The following is a 17573-nucleotide window of genomic DNA, read 5'->3' as shown; positions in this document are numbered from 1 at the left end:
TACACAGTCTACTAGAGAAGCTGAGTATGTTGCAGCAAATGAGGCATGCAAAGAATCTATTTGGCTTGGTAGATTGGTAGCAGACTTGGGAATCAAAGTAGATATTCCAGAGTTATATTGTGATAGTCAAAGTGCTATACAATTGGCAAAGAATCCAGTGTTCCATTCGAAGACTAAGCATATTGATGTGAAATATCACTTCATTAGGGAAGTACTTGAAGACAAGCAGATACAATTGCTGAAGATCCACACCAAGGACAATCCTGCTGATCTACTCACAAAGGGACTTCCAGGAGAGGGCTTTGTGCATTGTCCTGAGTTATTGGGCATTGGATAGATGGCAACCATGTAAATCTTTGTACATTTATGTTCATAGATTTACAGTTACTTAAAGTGCCACATTGGACTTTAAGTGGGAGGTTTTTGGGATTAAAGCCCAAGTGGCCTCTTATACGGATATGGCCGACCGTCCACCTAACTCACTTACCTCTAACTCTTTGTATATACTCACTTATACTTTTGTAGATAATAAGGTTTTGGGAGATAACCCTTCAAACGAATTCTCTATGTACTATGTATCTCTGTGTATCTGTGTGTTTGTGTGTGTGTGTGTGAGAGTCGATCCATGCTCCGCTCTGCGACTTCACTCTCTCCACCTGTTGCCACAATGAAGCTATTGTTCATCAAGCTATGTTTTCTCTTTCTTTTAGGTTTAAATGTCCCAAGTGTTCCACGAAATACTCGTAAGATCTCTCTGAAGAAGTATCGAAAATACTTCCTTCAAGGATCGGCTCTAACGGTCGTACTACACCTTGGTTTACACTCTCCTCCGTTGATAAAACACTTGCTCGATCCGCTAAATTTCGGTGTTGGTTGTTGATTTGTTTTCCCGATCTCAAAAACATGAAGGAAGTGGAATTTACCGATTGAATCCAAACCTCTTACCTTGAGATGGAGTGATCTTCCAACTCGCAGGACTGCATGGATTGTTACTTGATCGGTCTCTGCAAATGAATACACTTGATGGCTATGAGATCACTGTATCATTCCAACTGTCAGCAGATTCAACAACTTCACAACGACTTCAACACAATTTTTCTTGCAGATTATTGACAGTATGTCCAGTTTGGGTTTTGACAACTCCTGATATCTTAAATAGTCTAGGTCTATGAACAGGTCAAAAATGAGTCAATTTTGGCACAGAGGTACACCGATCGCGATCGTAGTACAGCGCCCAAATTTGATGAAACTTCACCAGCTTGTTCACTAGGCTATTTTAAGGCTACCCACCAAATACTTTTGTATTCAAATCCCAAAAGGTCAAGCTTTTACCAGTTCTTGGTTGGAAGTGTCTGTTTTCCCGAATCTGTCAGTTTGACTTGGATTTGGTGTTTGCTTTGGGATATGAAAGCTATCTGGGGTTGTCCTGTATACAGGCTCTCCCTCTGTATAGTCTATACCCAATTTGATGTATATGATCCTGATGAAAGTCAATTTCTATGTCAGTATATCAATTTTCGACTTGGATCAATACTCATATGGTTTGACAGGTATTTTGAGGTTTTTGGCTGTTGGTCCTGTATACTTTTATGTTTATATACACCTGAGGATTCCACAGATGAAATCTGGTCAAAATCTGGCACTTAGGTATACCGATCGCGATCGTAGTACAAAGGCCAAATCAGACCAATTTTGGTGTGCTTGTTGGCAAAGGTGTTCTGAGGCTATTTCCCCATTCACTTAGCATTTGGATCACTAAAAGCCAACATTTTGCACTTTTTGGGTTTGTTAGGCTAGTTTTGCCCAAGTAGGCTGATTTTCTTGATTTTTGATGTTTCTAGGTGTGGTTGCTTTAGACAAACTTGTTTAGAATCTTATCAGGAAGGCACACAACAATTCTTGTCCAATTCAGGCACAGAGGTACACCGATCGCAATCGTAGTACATGATCAAATCTGATGAAATTTAGTTTGCTCCCTTTGACAAGTGTTTTACAGTGTTTTGTGCTACCACTTGGTGATTTGAATCAATATCAACCCTGTTTGGTCACATTTTCTAAATTTCAGAGTCTTATGGCCTTTTTGCCAAAGTTATGGTTTCCTGTTTCTCGACTCTAACTTTTGCCCCAAATCTGACTGGAATGCGAATTACTTATCCTACTCCTAAGTACAGAAATGAAAGAACATAAAGAAATGAATCAAACAAAACAAACAAGACGGATTTCGGGTGAGATTTCAGTACTCAATCGAATTAGAGAAATTGAAGAGCAAAAATGCTTTGAACACTCTCACTCACAGCTCCCTAAATCTCCTAAGAGAGGATCTAGCCGGTCCACTGACTCTATACTCCACTAAGCTCTAAACCCCTGTCTAGCAGCCTAACTGAGGTGTAAAAAGGATTTGTGGATTGATCTTCTTTTAAGGAAGCTAACTGCGCACTCGGTCACTCATCACCTAAGGTGCATTCCCCGACAGCGGCGCCAATGTTTGCGGGTCGCCGCGACGGACGTCCATAGCATAGCTCTCACGCATCAACATAAAATATCAATACAAGGGAAGCGACCAGGATGAGGCATGGAAACTCACTAAGGTGTCATTCCTAATGAAGTGAACTCGATGAGATGCAACTACTAACTATGCAAGTAAATCATATGCACTAAAGCCAAGTAATCTGCCTATGTTCTTCTACACAGCTCTACAGTCGTTACGCCCATTTACCATGCAAATCATATCGGATTCGCACGAAACTTGAAGGGAAGCTACAGGGGACTATTTAGAATCTATCATATCACTGTCACAGCATTCTCGAGAGGTACATGGATCGCGATCGTTCGTCTCAAAGTCAGCAAAAACAATGAACATATGATCCCAAAGGATCGTTTTAGAGTCCCTGAAGCCTCTTCTAGTGTCAAAACAACATAAAATACGCATTTAAACACTCAAAACAGCGATTTAAGGTCTCAAACGCATAGTTGAACACCTACACCGAATCTTGAATGCTTACACTTGAATGGAAGAGCAAAGTAAAAGGAACACATGCAATAAATGAATCTGAATTCGGATTACGGTAGCCACAGTAACGAAGATTATAAGTTGGAGCAAAAGGAAGCTTTCAAACGTACGCTGTCTTCTTCAAAACTTGTCACAAAAGAGGAAGAGGTTCAAACTTACAGAACTGACCTTTATAGTTTAGGTCTTTACAAATGGCTTGTCCGGCCAAAAAGTCATAAGCTTCTAACTGGGTTTCCACTATACAAATGCTCTCGAAAAAATAATCAAAAATTTCTTTACAAGTTCTCAACTTAGAGAAGCTCTTTTACAAAAGAATGAGATTTTCGCAAAAATGTAGATTCTATGAAAAATGTGACTCTTTCTCTGAAGACCATTGCTTCGTGCGCCAAATAAGTACACACACGTTAATTACTTTCCTCTCCCTAGTATAATCAGTTTGGTTCACCCTCCAATGAATCACACAGAGAGAATCATGGGCACAGGCACCCAGCATGCAAGTGCAACTCTCTGTGATGCTAGAAAATGGGCATCACCATGAGCTAATCATAGGCCACATCGTTCGCAGAGTGCGCATAAAAGTGAAGAGTGCGCATAAAAGTGAACATTCATTGCATTATTTATGGGTGGTGCCCCAAGAAGCAAGGCACAATACACTTCGAATAAATGTAGAGATCTAGAAAAAAAAAAGGAGGGGGGTTGGAGCCCCCCTTCGTCCGCACGCACCCAGATGATGAGGGAGCTCCAACCCCTTCTTTTTTTTCCAAATGCACAGTACTTCTTCATGGGTCAACTCTCCCAATGCAATCACCGATGCATCTTGACAGTGCTTTTTTTAGCAAGAAGCTCTACGCTATTATTCCCTGCTGCTTTTTGTCGTCGCAATCATGGTGAAGGCAATATCGGAGCAGTTGAAAATGGAGAAATCTCTCTCTCTCTCTCTCTCTCTCTCTCTCTCTCCATCAAACAACTGTAGCTTTGGATTGAAATTTGATCTTTCTCTATTGAGCGCGTGTGCGTGCACTTGTTCTATACGAAGCATTGGTACAGATACGAGTGTTTGGTGCATGTTGCAAAACAAGGGAATGGAAATGCGGGACGACTATCTGGAACCGACGATCATGAGCGGCCGAGCATTGTGCAGATCAGTGGGAGAAAGAGCTTGTGATTAAGGATGGACTTCCTTGGGTATCCCACTCTCTATCAAAGGGAAAGGTTCGAGCATGGAGCACATCTAATAGATGAAAACAATGGCCTCGACTCACAACTATGGCATGCATGCATTGGAGCCCTCATGTACCTTCCTCAAGTAATCTATTCTCCTCGGGGTCATGTAGAGCATGCAGATTTGCCTCCCCTTTCTCTCCATTGTATGTTCTCTCTGTGATTTTTTGGCAGATGGCTCCAGATCACTACAAGAAGCTGAAGCGCAGGAGATGCAGGGATTTGGAGCGCAAGAGCCACAATGAGTAGGGGAAAGGGAGAGAGATTCCGTGCATCAGAAGAAGCTTTTTTTGCCTTCAATGTCACTGCAAGCCAAGGATGGGCTACTCCTGTCCTTTCTCTCTCCATCTCTCCTGGCATCTGCGCAGAGAAACAGCTATGAGGTGCTAAATGGAGGTTGATCTACTTGCATCAATGGATGCAAGCCTATCGCTGAGGTGGACATGTTGCAGATGGACAAAGCCTCTCTCCCATTTGTTTGCATGGATGCCAACCCCTTATCTACTTCCCATAGTCCTTGTACCCTTACCCTCAATGCTTCTCTTTTTCCCCTCGATGCTTTTTGCTTCTATTCAACCCTAAGCATCTCTAGAGATGCCATCTAATAATACAACCATTTCTCAAAATTATCACGACGTATTGGGCGGCTTTCAACATATTGAAGATCATTGTGATGTTTATACAAAGCTGGCAGTTCATGTGGATCGAGTGATGCACTTATATTATCTCACGAGATACATGTATTGGTCGCAAGGAGCATATTCACGCCCTATATGAAGTCTCTGTCTCTCTAGATGCTCGTCTTTAGGCCCTCTATACTGTGCTGCGTCTCTTTATGGCACCACATCAAGCGCATGTGAACTCCACTTTGATAATTAGCTGCATCCCTCGTTGTGTTGTTCAGATCGTATCTTTAGAGCGCTCTTGTAGCCATCATTTGTTGGATTAAATTGAAGCTTGCAAGTACTCATGTCCCCTATGCAGAGTGTGCCTTAACCTAGTGTAGACATTATCCCATCGGCTCTTGGAGCAAGTGGTCATCCTAATCACCCTTTCCCTAATATAAATTGAAGCTTGCAAGTACTCATGTCCCCTATGTACTATGTCTTAACCTAGTGTAGACATAATCCCATCAGCTCTCAAGGTAGGTGGTCATCCTAATCACCCTTGCCCTCACCGATCAAGTGCTTGAAGGCTTGCAACTTCATGCCAACTCTTACCCATCTAGTGCGGACCTTCCATCATCAACCTATCGACATGGAAAGCTCATTGAAGACACACGCACACACACACACATACCCACAAATCATCCTCCCTCACCGTATATCAAGTGGTTGAAGGCTTTTAGCTAGAGGGCCAAAGTTTGTCGAATGCAATGCGTAGGTGGCAAGGTGGTGCGGATGGCGCCCATTAAATCAAGGCGATCCTGGCACATAAAGCGCCTTGAGATATATATATATATATATATATATATAGATATATAGGTCTTTAGGCCATGGATGCTTGGAAATGCCGCCAGCTCGAGCCTTTTCATTATATATAATATAATATAATATATATCTTTCAAAGATATTTGTGTTGGTTGATGGAAATTCAAGTATGCAATGATGTTTATGTAGAATCATGCCTATGATTGCAATTTATAATGGTTTTATAGAAAAATTTATATTTAAGCTATTGTAACATTGTTATTATGTGTTCCAAATGTGGTGTACATCTAAAAGCACAAAAAATGGTTGAGGAGGTTCATCTCTAGGATGGAGTCTCATTGATTGCAAGATATGCCCAACAAGGTTATGACAAAGAAGCTATGGGCTGCTTTCGTTAGATGCAAAGCAAGGGCATCTTGGCATGTTGGATTAGGCAAGGTGTTGATATGGGCATAAGAATTTAGTATTATATAGTTAATTATTTAGGGGGTTGTTGAAAAGAAACCTAGTGTTTGGCAATGCCTTGGATGACTTATATGCCAAATATTGTGACGTACATTCTCCTATAATGCTTGGAAACAAAATGTACTCAAGATGGGCAAGGCTAACAAGATCTTAAGTATTTAAAACAAATGCACCATGAGGAAATTCTTGTAATTGAGATGGTCTATGCTTGTATTCTTAGACCCTATGTTGGGATTGGGCCCATGGAATGGAGAAGCATATCCGTGATCATACTTCTTGGCAAGGTTACCTTGATGCTCTTTGACGTCAAGGGTAGGTATTCTAGATAGCTTCTTTCTTGTAGGGTCATCCCTTATGATGCTTATATAACAAAGTGATCTTCAAGTGGGCAAGGCCAAAAGGATTTTGACTATTTTGAACAGATGCACCATGAGAACATCCTTGTAATTGATCCTTGACATCACGCCCAAAAAGGCACTGCGTACAAATCTCATAATGGATTTGCCTGGTATGAAGCTAAAGTAGTTGAGAGGTAGTTGGCACTGCATGTTCTCGTATACCCAGAGCCATACCTTGATATCAATGCACCCAAAAATCAAATTGGAGAAAAGTGCCTCTTTAGGACACTTGCACATGGACAAGCACACCCCCCTTGGCATACACATCCACAAGAATATTAGTGTAACACTTTTTTCTCTAGGACACTTGCACACGGATAAGAACACCCCACTTGGCATACACATCCACAAGAAAATCAGTCCAACAATAAACCCCTTTGCTTGAAAATTGATTTTTAATTATCTTTTCCTTGTGAAGCACCTCCTATCAGTGCATGCATGTTAGGTGATTGCATTTTTGGAGATGCCTGAAGCCTTGATGTTACATCCATTGAAAAGATCCCTCGGTCAGACCTTGCTCAAAATATCCTCCCATAAGTATTAAGATTCAAATCTCAAAGTAAACCGTCCATTTGTATTTTTTGAAAATAGATCAGAGCATAATATGTAATCCTTTCCCTGTTTGCATATCCAAGAGATGGCACCTTAAACAATATTCGCATCAGCAAGTTGTTGTTCTTTTCAACATCTCCCACAATGATGCATTGTAAGAGACCCCATTCTAGATATGAAATTTTTGCTATTAACAACCTTTGATGAACAACCTCCCATAAATTAATTTTCCCGTGTCTTTGACTTACCGTCTTGAGAAATGATGCATGTCCCTAAGTTGCAAGCACATGTGAAGGCCTTTGGTAGGGAGGTGGTTCCTTTTGCATTGGTGCATCTGAAAACTGGCCCATACAATGTTTTCTTCCACTTCACTTCACATTCTTCAATCATTTGATTGTAGTGCTCTTGATCTAGTGCATGTCATTCGCTTCACATTTGTCAATCATATGAGTGTAGTGCTCTTGATCTAGTGCATATCATATTTGTTTTCTCTCATGCTTTATATTACCATATACATGTGGCAGTGATGTGTGTGAACATACTTGGGACCGCCGGGAAGTTTTTCCCTCACTAGGAGATTCTTCCCCCCATGCGTTGTATATACGCCTATCATTCTAGGGCTATCTATCTTTCCATTGCACACTAAAAGTAATACACTCTCTGTTGTGTGCCATGAGATTCCTTTGTCTTCTCCAAGCTGTGTGTGTTTTCCTGCAACCCTAATTCCAACAATTGGTATCAAAGCAAGTTGCGTTCTCCCGGGCTTAGTCGCCAGCTGCTCCAGCACACACCTGCTCACTTTCTCCGATTTCAATGAGCTTTGGAAAGCGTACGTAGGTCAGCAAATATTTTGAGCTAGCTCAAAGAGATCGGTATGCTCATATTTTTGTATTAGGGCTCATTTCGGCCTCCGTTTCCACTACAAGCAATACTGCATAGGCTATTTTGTCATTTTGTGTAAAATTTTTGTCAGTGTTGTTTTTTGTATAACAGGTCCCTTACAGTCTTCTATTGTTTGTGCTATATAGCATGTATTGTTACCGTTTTGTTTCTCCTCTTTTTGGGTAGTTTTCACATCAGGTGCAGCATTTACCATGGTTGACAACAACACAGATGTGTTAAAGATGTTTGCTGCTGAGGACAGATTGGATGGGGACAATTACCCTATGTGGGCTTACATGATGCAACATGTTCTTGTGTCAATGAGAATCTGGAATATTGTATAGGGAATTGATGTATGTCCTGGTTCTAAGAATGTAGGCAACGTTGAGGATGTTGCAGGTCTTGCTAAACAGGCTTGGGATATTCTAGCAGGTCTTTATGCAAGCCGCAATGAGGCTAAAATTGCTTTGTTGTGTAAAGTGTTGGAATCTAAGATTATGCATGAGAAAGATGATATGGGAACTTTCCTTGTTGGTGTCAAGGATATCAATGAGCAACTTATTTCTGCAGGTGAAGTGATTTCTTACAGCTCCCTTGTGCAAACTCTTCTTGATGCCTTGTGAGATTCTTTTGCTAGTACTTGGAGACTTAAGACCCAAGGAAATCTTGAAGTTGTCAAGTTTAATGCATTATGCACATTGCTATTGCAAGAGTCACTTTCTAACAAAAATAGGACTAGACAGCGTGCAGTTGAAGAGACTCTTAATGCTGCTCAAAGAAAGGGTGGTAACAGCAATGCAGCCACTTCTTATGGTTCTTCTGCGAGTGGAAAATTACTTGTTCCTAATTCTTCTGCTGGTATCAATTCGTCTAGAAATTCTGGTGATAAGGGAAAAAAGAAGATGTGTTGCCATTATTGTAAAGCTAATGATCACTTGATCAAGCAGTGTCCTAAGTTGAAGGCCAAAGGGGCTAAGAAGAAAGAGGGTGGTTCCACTACAAATGCTAGATCCATTACAAATGCAGCTATTGTTGAGTCTTTTGTGAAAGGAGATTGTGAAGTTGATGTTGATGCAGAATGGCTTTAGTGCAAAGTGTACCTATACTCATGTTGTCCATGATGCATGCATGTCAGTTGCTACAGGTTCACATGTGTGGTATTTTGACAGTGGTGCTACAAAGCACATTACCTCACATCAGTATTTGTTCACCTCTCTTGAGTCTGTCCCTTATGGGAATTCAATCACTTGTGCCAACAATGCCTCTTATCCGGTTCAGGGAGTTGGAAAGATTGTGCTTACTGCTGCAAATGGCAGTTCTTTCACACTTGTTGATGCACTTTATGACTTGGGATCAAGAAGAATCTTTTGTCTATATTTGTACTTGCTAGACTTGGACTTGTAGTCAAATTTGCGGATGACAGATGTACAGTACATGATCTGAATTTTGGTGATGAAATTGTTGCATATGGTATATTATGCCATGGGCTGTATAAGCTCACTTTGTATGACAAATGTGGGCAGAATTCTGCAAATCCAGTTTTGGATTCAAAGGCTATTTTAGATGCAAAAATTTGGCATGCACGTTTTGGTCATCTGAATTTTGCCAGTTTTTTTGCGTCTTGCAAAAGTCTAATATGGTTGCTTCTTTGCCGCCTCTTGAAGCACTTGTCAAACACGTTTGTGAAGGTTGTATTTTGGGTAAGATGTAGCGTTCTAAGTTTCCAAAGAATGGTTCAGTTAGGGCCACATGTAGGTTGCAACTTGTGCATAGTGATGTTTGTGGGCCCATGCAAACTCCATCCTTGGGCAATTACCTTTACTTCGTGGCTTTCATTGATAATTACTCTAGGCATGCATATGTGTTTCCACTTAAAGCGAAGTCCAAAGTATTTATGTGCTTCAAACAATTTCTGGCTATGGCTGAAAATGTCTCAAAATGTATTATGGGCACCCTGCGTTCCGATCGCGGGGGGCAGTATATGTCTCATGGATTTAATACATTTCTAGCTAGTCGTGGGATAAAACACCAGTGTACATAAAGTCCATGTTTCATTTTATTTAAGTGCATCATATTTTAATTCCATGATAGCCATCCAATTTTTTGAATTATGTGCTTCATCAAAAGATAGAGGTTCCACAACATCATGTAAGCTAGACACAGCCAAAGCATAACAATCTGATGCATAAGATGCATGGCGAGAGCCTGCACGAGTACGACTAGACAAAGTTTCATCCAATTTACTATCACGCAATGTATGCACCAGCCATTTTGGCATACCTCTAGCCTGCTCATTTTTAGCCCTTTCCTCATCAAGTACACCATGCACATCTACATCAGTAATAGGCTGATCTGTAACATTTTTAGAAACCCCCATAGGCTATACATTTGCCTCATTGGAATTTACATCCGAAATTCCACCACTGAAAAGAGGCAACAAAGTTTCATAAATGTCCTGTGTGCTGACATAACTGTCTCTAGTACATGACAGCAAGGGATGAACAAAATCTTCCACAAACACAACATCCCATGAGACCAAGATACACTTTGTTTCCAGATGATACAACCTATAACCTTTACTTTCAGCACTATAACCAATAAAAATACATTTGACAGCCTTATCGTCCAATTTTTTGCGATGGCTGTGTTTGTGGCACCAAAGCATATGCCAAACAGCCAAAAACACTCACGTTCTCAATAGAAGGCTTTCTATCATGCCATGCTTCATATGGAGTAATAGACTGCAAAGCTTGACTTTTGACCATACATCGTGCCATTTGCATAAGTGACCTGTTTTTCCTCTCAGCAACACCATTTTGCCTCCTAGCAAAAAGGCCATTGGTACGAAGTGGGTTTACAAGTTGAAACACAAGCCGGATGGTGAGATTGATCACTATAAGGCTCGAATTTTTGCAAAGGGTTATGCACAACAAAAAGGAATACATTATGAAGAGGCTTTTTCTCCCACTTGTCGTATGACTACTGTGCGTTTTCTATGTGCATTGGTAGCTCATTTTGGTTGGGATGAACATCAATCAGACATTGTTACTACTTTCTTGAATGGTGACATATTTGAGGAAGTTTATGTAACACAAACTCACAGTTTTGTCAAGAAAGAACAAGAGGATAAGGTGTGCAAATGTAACAAAGCTTTGTATGGGTTGAAGCAATCTCCTCGTGCTTGGTATGAAAAGGCTGACACTCGTTTGGTCAAACGAGGCTTTCGTAACTGTCCACCAATAGAAAGCACATTGTATGTAAAGAGTGAGGGTGATGTACTTCTCATTCTGGTTCTTTATGTAGATGATTTGATGATCACTGGACCAAATGAGAGACATGTTGCTGAGTTTAAGGCTGATTTTGAATGCTACTCTCAAGATGAAAGATTTGGGGTTGCTGCATCATTACTTGGGTGTACAATTCAAGTAGTGTGATGGTGGTATTGCCTTGTGTCAGAAAAGTTACATAGAGACATTGCTATGTATGTTTGGACTTGAGGATTGCAAACCTATTGCCACTCCCATGGAAACAGGTTTTAAATTGAGTTTTCATGATGCTGGTGATCCTGCAAATGTCACTCTTTACCAAACTGTTGTTGGATGCCTCATTTATGTATGCAACACGAGGCCGGATATTCAGTTTGCAATCTCACAGGTCAGTAGATTTATGCATAGCCCAGGGTCTAAGAATTGGTAGGCTATCAGGAGGATTTTTCGCTACTTGAGTGGCACTTTACGTCTTGGCTTGTTTTATCCCAAGGGGGGATCATTGCCGCCAAATTTACATGCTTTTTAGCTTCGAAAGGCTCTTGTATGCGCAATTAGACACTACTCTTGTGACTAGATGCACAGGTAGTAAGACCTTTGCATTAGAACAAATTTGGGCTGAGAAAAATTTTGATTTTCATCTTGGTTCCGATCATTATCATTGGAAACGTCATGGTCTACAACTTTCCAGTTGAAAGTTTTTCCAAATTCAGCATCAATTTTGTTATACATTAGTGTCAGGCTACCTGTAGGTCTAGGGTACACGACTGCAAATTTTTACAGATTTGTTTTGACATGTAAACATAGCCCGTTTTATGCCCATTTCTGCGGATTCCAAACTGTCTTTTCAAGATCTACAACTTTGCAAAAGGAAGTTTTTGCAAATTATCGATGATTTGAGAGATATGGACCGACCGTCAGCTGCTGCAGGGTGTTTAAAAAGTTGAAGATTATGTATGCCTATAGTGGTGATTTGCTACATTCGAAGAGCTTGGATTGAGCTTTGTCGTTCTCTTTTTTTTCACATTTATGATTTTTCTCTCATTGAAGAGAGTGTGAGTTGAAAATTTCAGCAAATTCATGTGCATAAGTTGAGAACATTTGGTGGATGTATGCACTCTAATTTGAGAGTGGATTCATCACAGGTTATGTGTGTTGGCTCATGCGATTGAGCCAATTTTGGAGAGAGTGGTACACAAATTTGCAAAGGTTTATGCATGTATGTTGAGTACGGTTTAATGTGCATTTATTGCTCGTGTTTGAGCTTGGCAATTGTTGTTGGTTATTTGGGTTTGATCACCATTGTACTGTCAAAACTCTGGAAAATTTCTTCCAATAGTTTTATGTGCATGATTTGATGCGATCCACGTAGTGATTACAGGTTTCACTCAGGGCTTGTGCGGTATTCTTTGCAAGTGGTAGACTAGTGCGTGTATGTCTCAATACCGCACTAGGTGAGCTTGGCAAATAGCTCACAGGTTTGTAGTGTCTTGCAGAGCACGTATAGCTCATGGATTGACATTGGGGGAGCTTTACACTCATTGATTCTAGTCGAGGTATTCTCGAATTGTTTGCCATTTTGTTTGGCATTGTGACATTGTATTTTGGCATTGTTTACTTCCTCATTTTTTGGTGACATTCGCTCCAATTACAGACTAAAATCTATCAGTTTTGGCTTAGTTTTATGCGTTTTGTGAAAGGTGCTAGAGAGTTGTTTTAGCCATGTTCTGGCTTGTGCCTATGCAATGGTAATTTTGTTTGCACTCTCATTGCATATGGTCATGTATTATGCATGATTGGTACTTAGTTTTGGCAGAGGGTTATGCGCTTTATTCGATGTTCACAATAGTTTTGGTGGCAGATGTTTGATTTGCTGGTTTTCTTTTGCATTGTGTTGATCAGTTATGCTCTTGTAAATAGTGAATTTACACTTTGTGTGGGCTCATCTAAAAAATCATTTTGTGCTCAGTTATGGCATCTTGCAGATAGTTCGTCATTGGATACACAGGTTAGTGTATGAGGCAGATCTCAAAGGCACAAACATGTGGTTTATTGGCATTGTGGCAGACCAGGGCACATGAGGAGGCATTGTTTTAGGCATGGAGACATTGGAGGATTCCATTGGATGTTGCTAAGAATACAAGTGTGGTAGAAACTCCTACTTCTACAAGTTCACTTATGCATGAGTGGACTTTGTCTCATCATTGGCATCTAGACAGTAGTGCTTTACACCATGTTACTCCTCACAGGGAGTGGTTTAGCACGTTTGTTTCTCTGACAGGATGGTGTTCATAGTGTGGGTGACATTCATTTTCATATTTCCAGTGGGAGTATGTTTGTGCTTCATGATGTTCAGTATGTGCCTGATGCTCATAGGAGTTTTATCTCTATCACTGAGCTTAGAGATCATGGGTGTCATGTTCATTTGATTGATAACTCTTACTTGATGAGGAGAAGTTTGCTTGTGATAGCGCGAAGCCATCATGGTTCTCGTTTGACTCTTCTCTATGTTCTTGGTGTCAGAGATGCCATAGAGGCTTTGTGAGTTCGTTTTTATACAGACGTTCACAGTCTATGCAAGTACACTTTTCTTGATGAGCAGCCTGACACTTTGCTACATGTAGAGCAGGATAGCTCTTTGAGTGCACAACTAGAGCATTCACCGATAGTGGTGACAAATTTCAAGGCTTTGCAAGTTAAGGAGCGAAGCAGTAGGTCACATGCGCGAGATAAAGCAGTCTCAGTGACTTTGCAGACATGTACTTTCATGGATGAGCTCCAGAGTCCTATGCATGACATGTCTACATACGTAGAGTTCGAGCAGCCAATCTCTAGCAAGACACAATGGAGTGATCATCTTAGGATAGAGATGTCTCCTACCACGGAGATGAGCGATATGGAGTCGGCCACCCTCGAGTCAGGATTGACGCGTCCATATGCGACTCGTTTTGGTGCTAATGCAATGAGGGTTGAGATACTTGCTACAAATAGATTAACCAATGTCACTGCACATGGCGTTGATGCAATTGGCATGGATATTCTGGCATGGATTTGTAGTTGGGATTGTCAGTCGTGCAATGATTGACACTAGTATGATGCATCATGGGGTGATGCAAGTCATTACAGGATACTTTTAGGGTATGCATGATGATTCTAGTAGGGATATACGCTTTCGCACACCGCTAAAGCCCACACGACGGCATGCATTGGCTTTGAGAGAGCCAATGGGCATAGGTTGAGACGAGTTTCCTCCCTTACCTACTATACATACTACTAGGTCCTATAGTAGTACCACTTATAGGCACATTCATCTTTAAGTGGGAGATTGTTGGGGTAAACTCCGTGTGTCTCTTGCTCGGGTCGGACACGCCGGAGACGTCCAACCGCCCATTACTTATACGCACCTTAGTCTTTACTAGATAGAAGAATAAGGGGATCTCACACACACATAGTGTTGAGCTGCTCCACCCACATCCTGTGCTCTCTCTCTCTCTCTCTCTCTCTCTCTCTCTCTCGCTCTCTCTCTCTCTCTCTCTCTCTCTCTCTCCGCAGATGCACTACTACCTTCTCTTTAGTCCTCTCTCTGACTCTGTTTCTTTCTCTAGTACTCACTCTCCCTCTTTTTCTTGTGCTCTCTCTCTCTCTCTCTCTCTCTCTCTCTCTCTCTCTCTCTCTCTCTCTCTCTCTCTCTCTCTCTCTCTCTCTCTCTCTCTCTCTCTCTCTCTGTGTGTGTGTGTGTGTGTGTGTGTGTGTGTGTGTGTGTGTGTGTGTGTGTGTGTGTGTGGTGTGTGTGTGTGTGTGTGTGTGTGTGTGTGTGTGTGCGTGCGCGCGCGCGTGTGTGTGAGTTATACAAATTGGCAAGCAAGTATTTTTTAGCATTTAAATAATCGAATCGATACTTCTTAGAGTGAATTGCAAAAGTGCAAGAGAGTGGTTATCCATTTGTTGAAAGCTAAACATGAAAATGAAAGAGACGTTGTACACTCAAAAAACAAACTCACTCTGCTATGGAGACACCCTTGCGTACATGACAATGAAAGAGAAGTTGTAAACAACATGGAAATGAAAGAGACATTGTACACTCAAAAAACAAATTCACTCTATTGTGGAGACATCCTTCCATACATGAGAGAAAAGTTGGTACACAATAATGAATGTGAGACTTATTTGGACTCAAAGATGCTGAAAATATATTACTAAACCCTTGTATGGATCAACAATCAAAGCCACACATTACACCATTGTTCAAGGTTGCATACAAATTATTATCTTGAAGCAGACTCATTGTCTATGAAGAGATGACATCTTTGAGACTTGTCTTTAGGACAACCATCGTAACGTGGGTCCAATTTCATGTGTCTTGCCTTTGCCTCAGTATTCTGGCAATGCACTTCAACAAAACAAAATATACACAAAATTTCAATTCAACAAAACAACCAAGACCCATAACATGATATGCACAAAAACCTACAAGTGAAAATAGCAATGTTTATCCATGAATCATACAATGCTAAGTAAGACATCAAAAAGAAAATCAACCACAAATGTTTGCGAACATGGCCCAAACAAAGGAAATATACTATGAATGTCTTGTGGTAAGTTGAGGGTGGGAATCTCACATATCATCAAAAGGGTTCCCACCCACGGTTCAGTCTCCCTTGTCCACCACATCTATGGATGTGGTCGCATCCTCTCGCCCTTGCTTCCTTGGTTGAAGCAAGGGTTGCAAGCAAGCAAAAACAAGTGCCTCTTCAAAAACTAGAGATGCACATGCATGACCAGAGCCCAAACAACTTGTCAAAATAGGAGCCGTTCCACATCCAACCCCCTAGGATGGCACAACACCTCAATAAAACATGCCATAAAATTATGGATCTTCTGTGCAGACCCTCTCCATGGAAATCTGGAATCCATAAGGGCTCAACCCGAATCTGGCAAATAGTGGTGCATAGTGCTATCCATGGCACTCATCCCTAGTGCATGAACAAGGGAGCACTCTCTGCAATGTAAAGCGGTGGTGGTGGTCCGTGTCTATGGATCATGAACACAATAGAAGTGTTGCACTACAAGGAAACACAAAATAAAATTCAAAAGATGCAAATTCATGTTTGCTTACCATGAAACTATAAATAGAGAGGTCACCTCATGTCGCTCGTTGGGATGACTCTATATCCATGAATGATCAACTTTGATGCCCTGCAATTTTTCTCAATCCAAAAGACTGTGTCTCCTACAAGGACAAAAAACATCAATGATAGAAAAGATCATATTAATGACAATATCAAAACCCACGAATGATTTTTTACCTCTAAGAGACTCCATCACAAGGAGACACCCTGAGTCGGCCAAGGTACTATGGTGAAGTGCGCGTGAGAGAGAGAGAGAGAGAGAGAGAGAGAGAGAGAGAGAGAGAGAGAGAGAGAGAGAGAGAGAGAGAGAGAGAGAGAGAGAGAGAGAGAGAAAGAGAGAGAGAGAGAGAGAGAGAGTGTGTGCACGCGCGTGCGTTCGCGTGTGCAGCAATGGAGGAGAGAGAAGAAGAGAGGAGACACAGGTTCTGGTGGACTCCAAACACAATAGTGTTAGGGTTATGAGTCCTTATTCTTTTATGTAGAAAGAATGGTCAGTGTTAGTTCCCGGTTAGCCTCCGGCTGCCCAACACTTAGGCGCGGCACACTGGGATTTACCACCCCAACAACCTCCCACTTAAAGGACAATGTGCCTTTAAGATGGGGTGACAATGTATATATACATACAATACAGGTAGACAATGACCATGATCATCTACCCAATGCCCATGAGTGCCCGACAATGTGCAAACCGCTCTGAAGGTAATCCCTTCGTCAGATTATCAGCAGTATTTTTAGTGGTGTGAATTTTGGCAAGATGCAATCGCTTGTCCTCAAGCCCCTCACAAATGAAGTGATATTTCACATCCACATGCTTTGTCTTTGCATGAAACACTGGATTCTTTGCCAATTGTATAGTACTTTGGCTATCACAATGTAACACAGGCATCTCAACATTGATTCCCAAGTCTCCCACTAGCCGACCAAGCCATATAGCTTCCTTGCAAGCTTCTAAAGCTGCAACATATTCAGCCTCTGTAGTAGTAGACAAGGTAACACAATCATGCAAACGAGATTTCCATGAAACTACACCTCCAGTGAACTCAAAAACATAGCCTAAAGTGGAGCTTCTCTTGTCCAAGTCTCCTGCATAATCTGCATCTGTGTAACCCATTACACATTCTTCCGTTCTTCCAAAGCAAATGCACATGTCTTTTGTACCATTCAAATATCGCATAACCCCTTTCACTGCCTCCCAATGTTTCTTGCCTGGATTTGACATA

The sequence above is a fragment of the Adiantum capillus-veneris genome, chromosome 28 (assembly GCF_014529385.1).
Source record: "Adiantum capillus-veneris isolate H3 chromosome 28, ASM1452938v2, whole genome shotgun sequence".
Lineage (NCBI taxonomy): Eukaryota > Viridiplantae > Streptophyta > Polypodiopsida > Polypodiales > Pteridaceae > Adiantum > Adiantum capillus-veneris.
The sequence above is the reverse complement of the archived record's forward strand: the minus strand, read 5'-3'. Positions refer to the sequence as shown.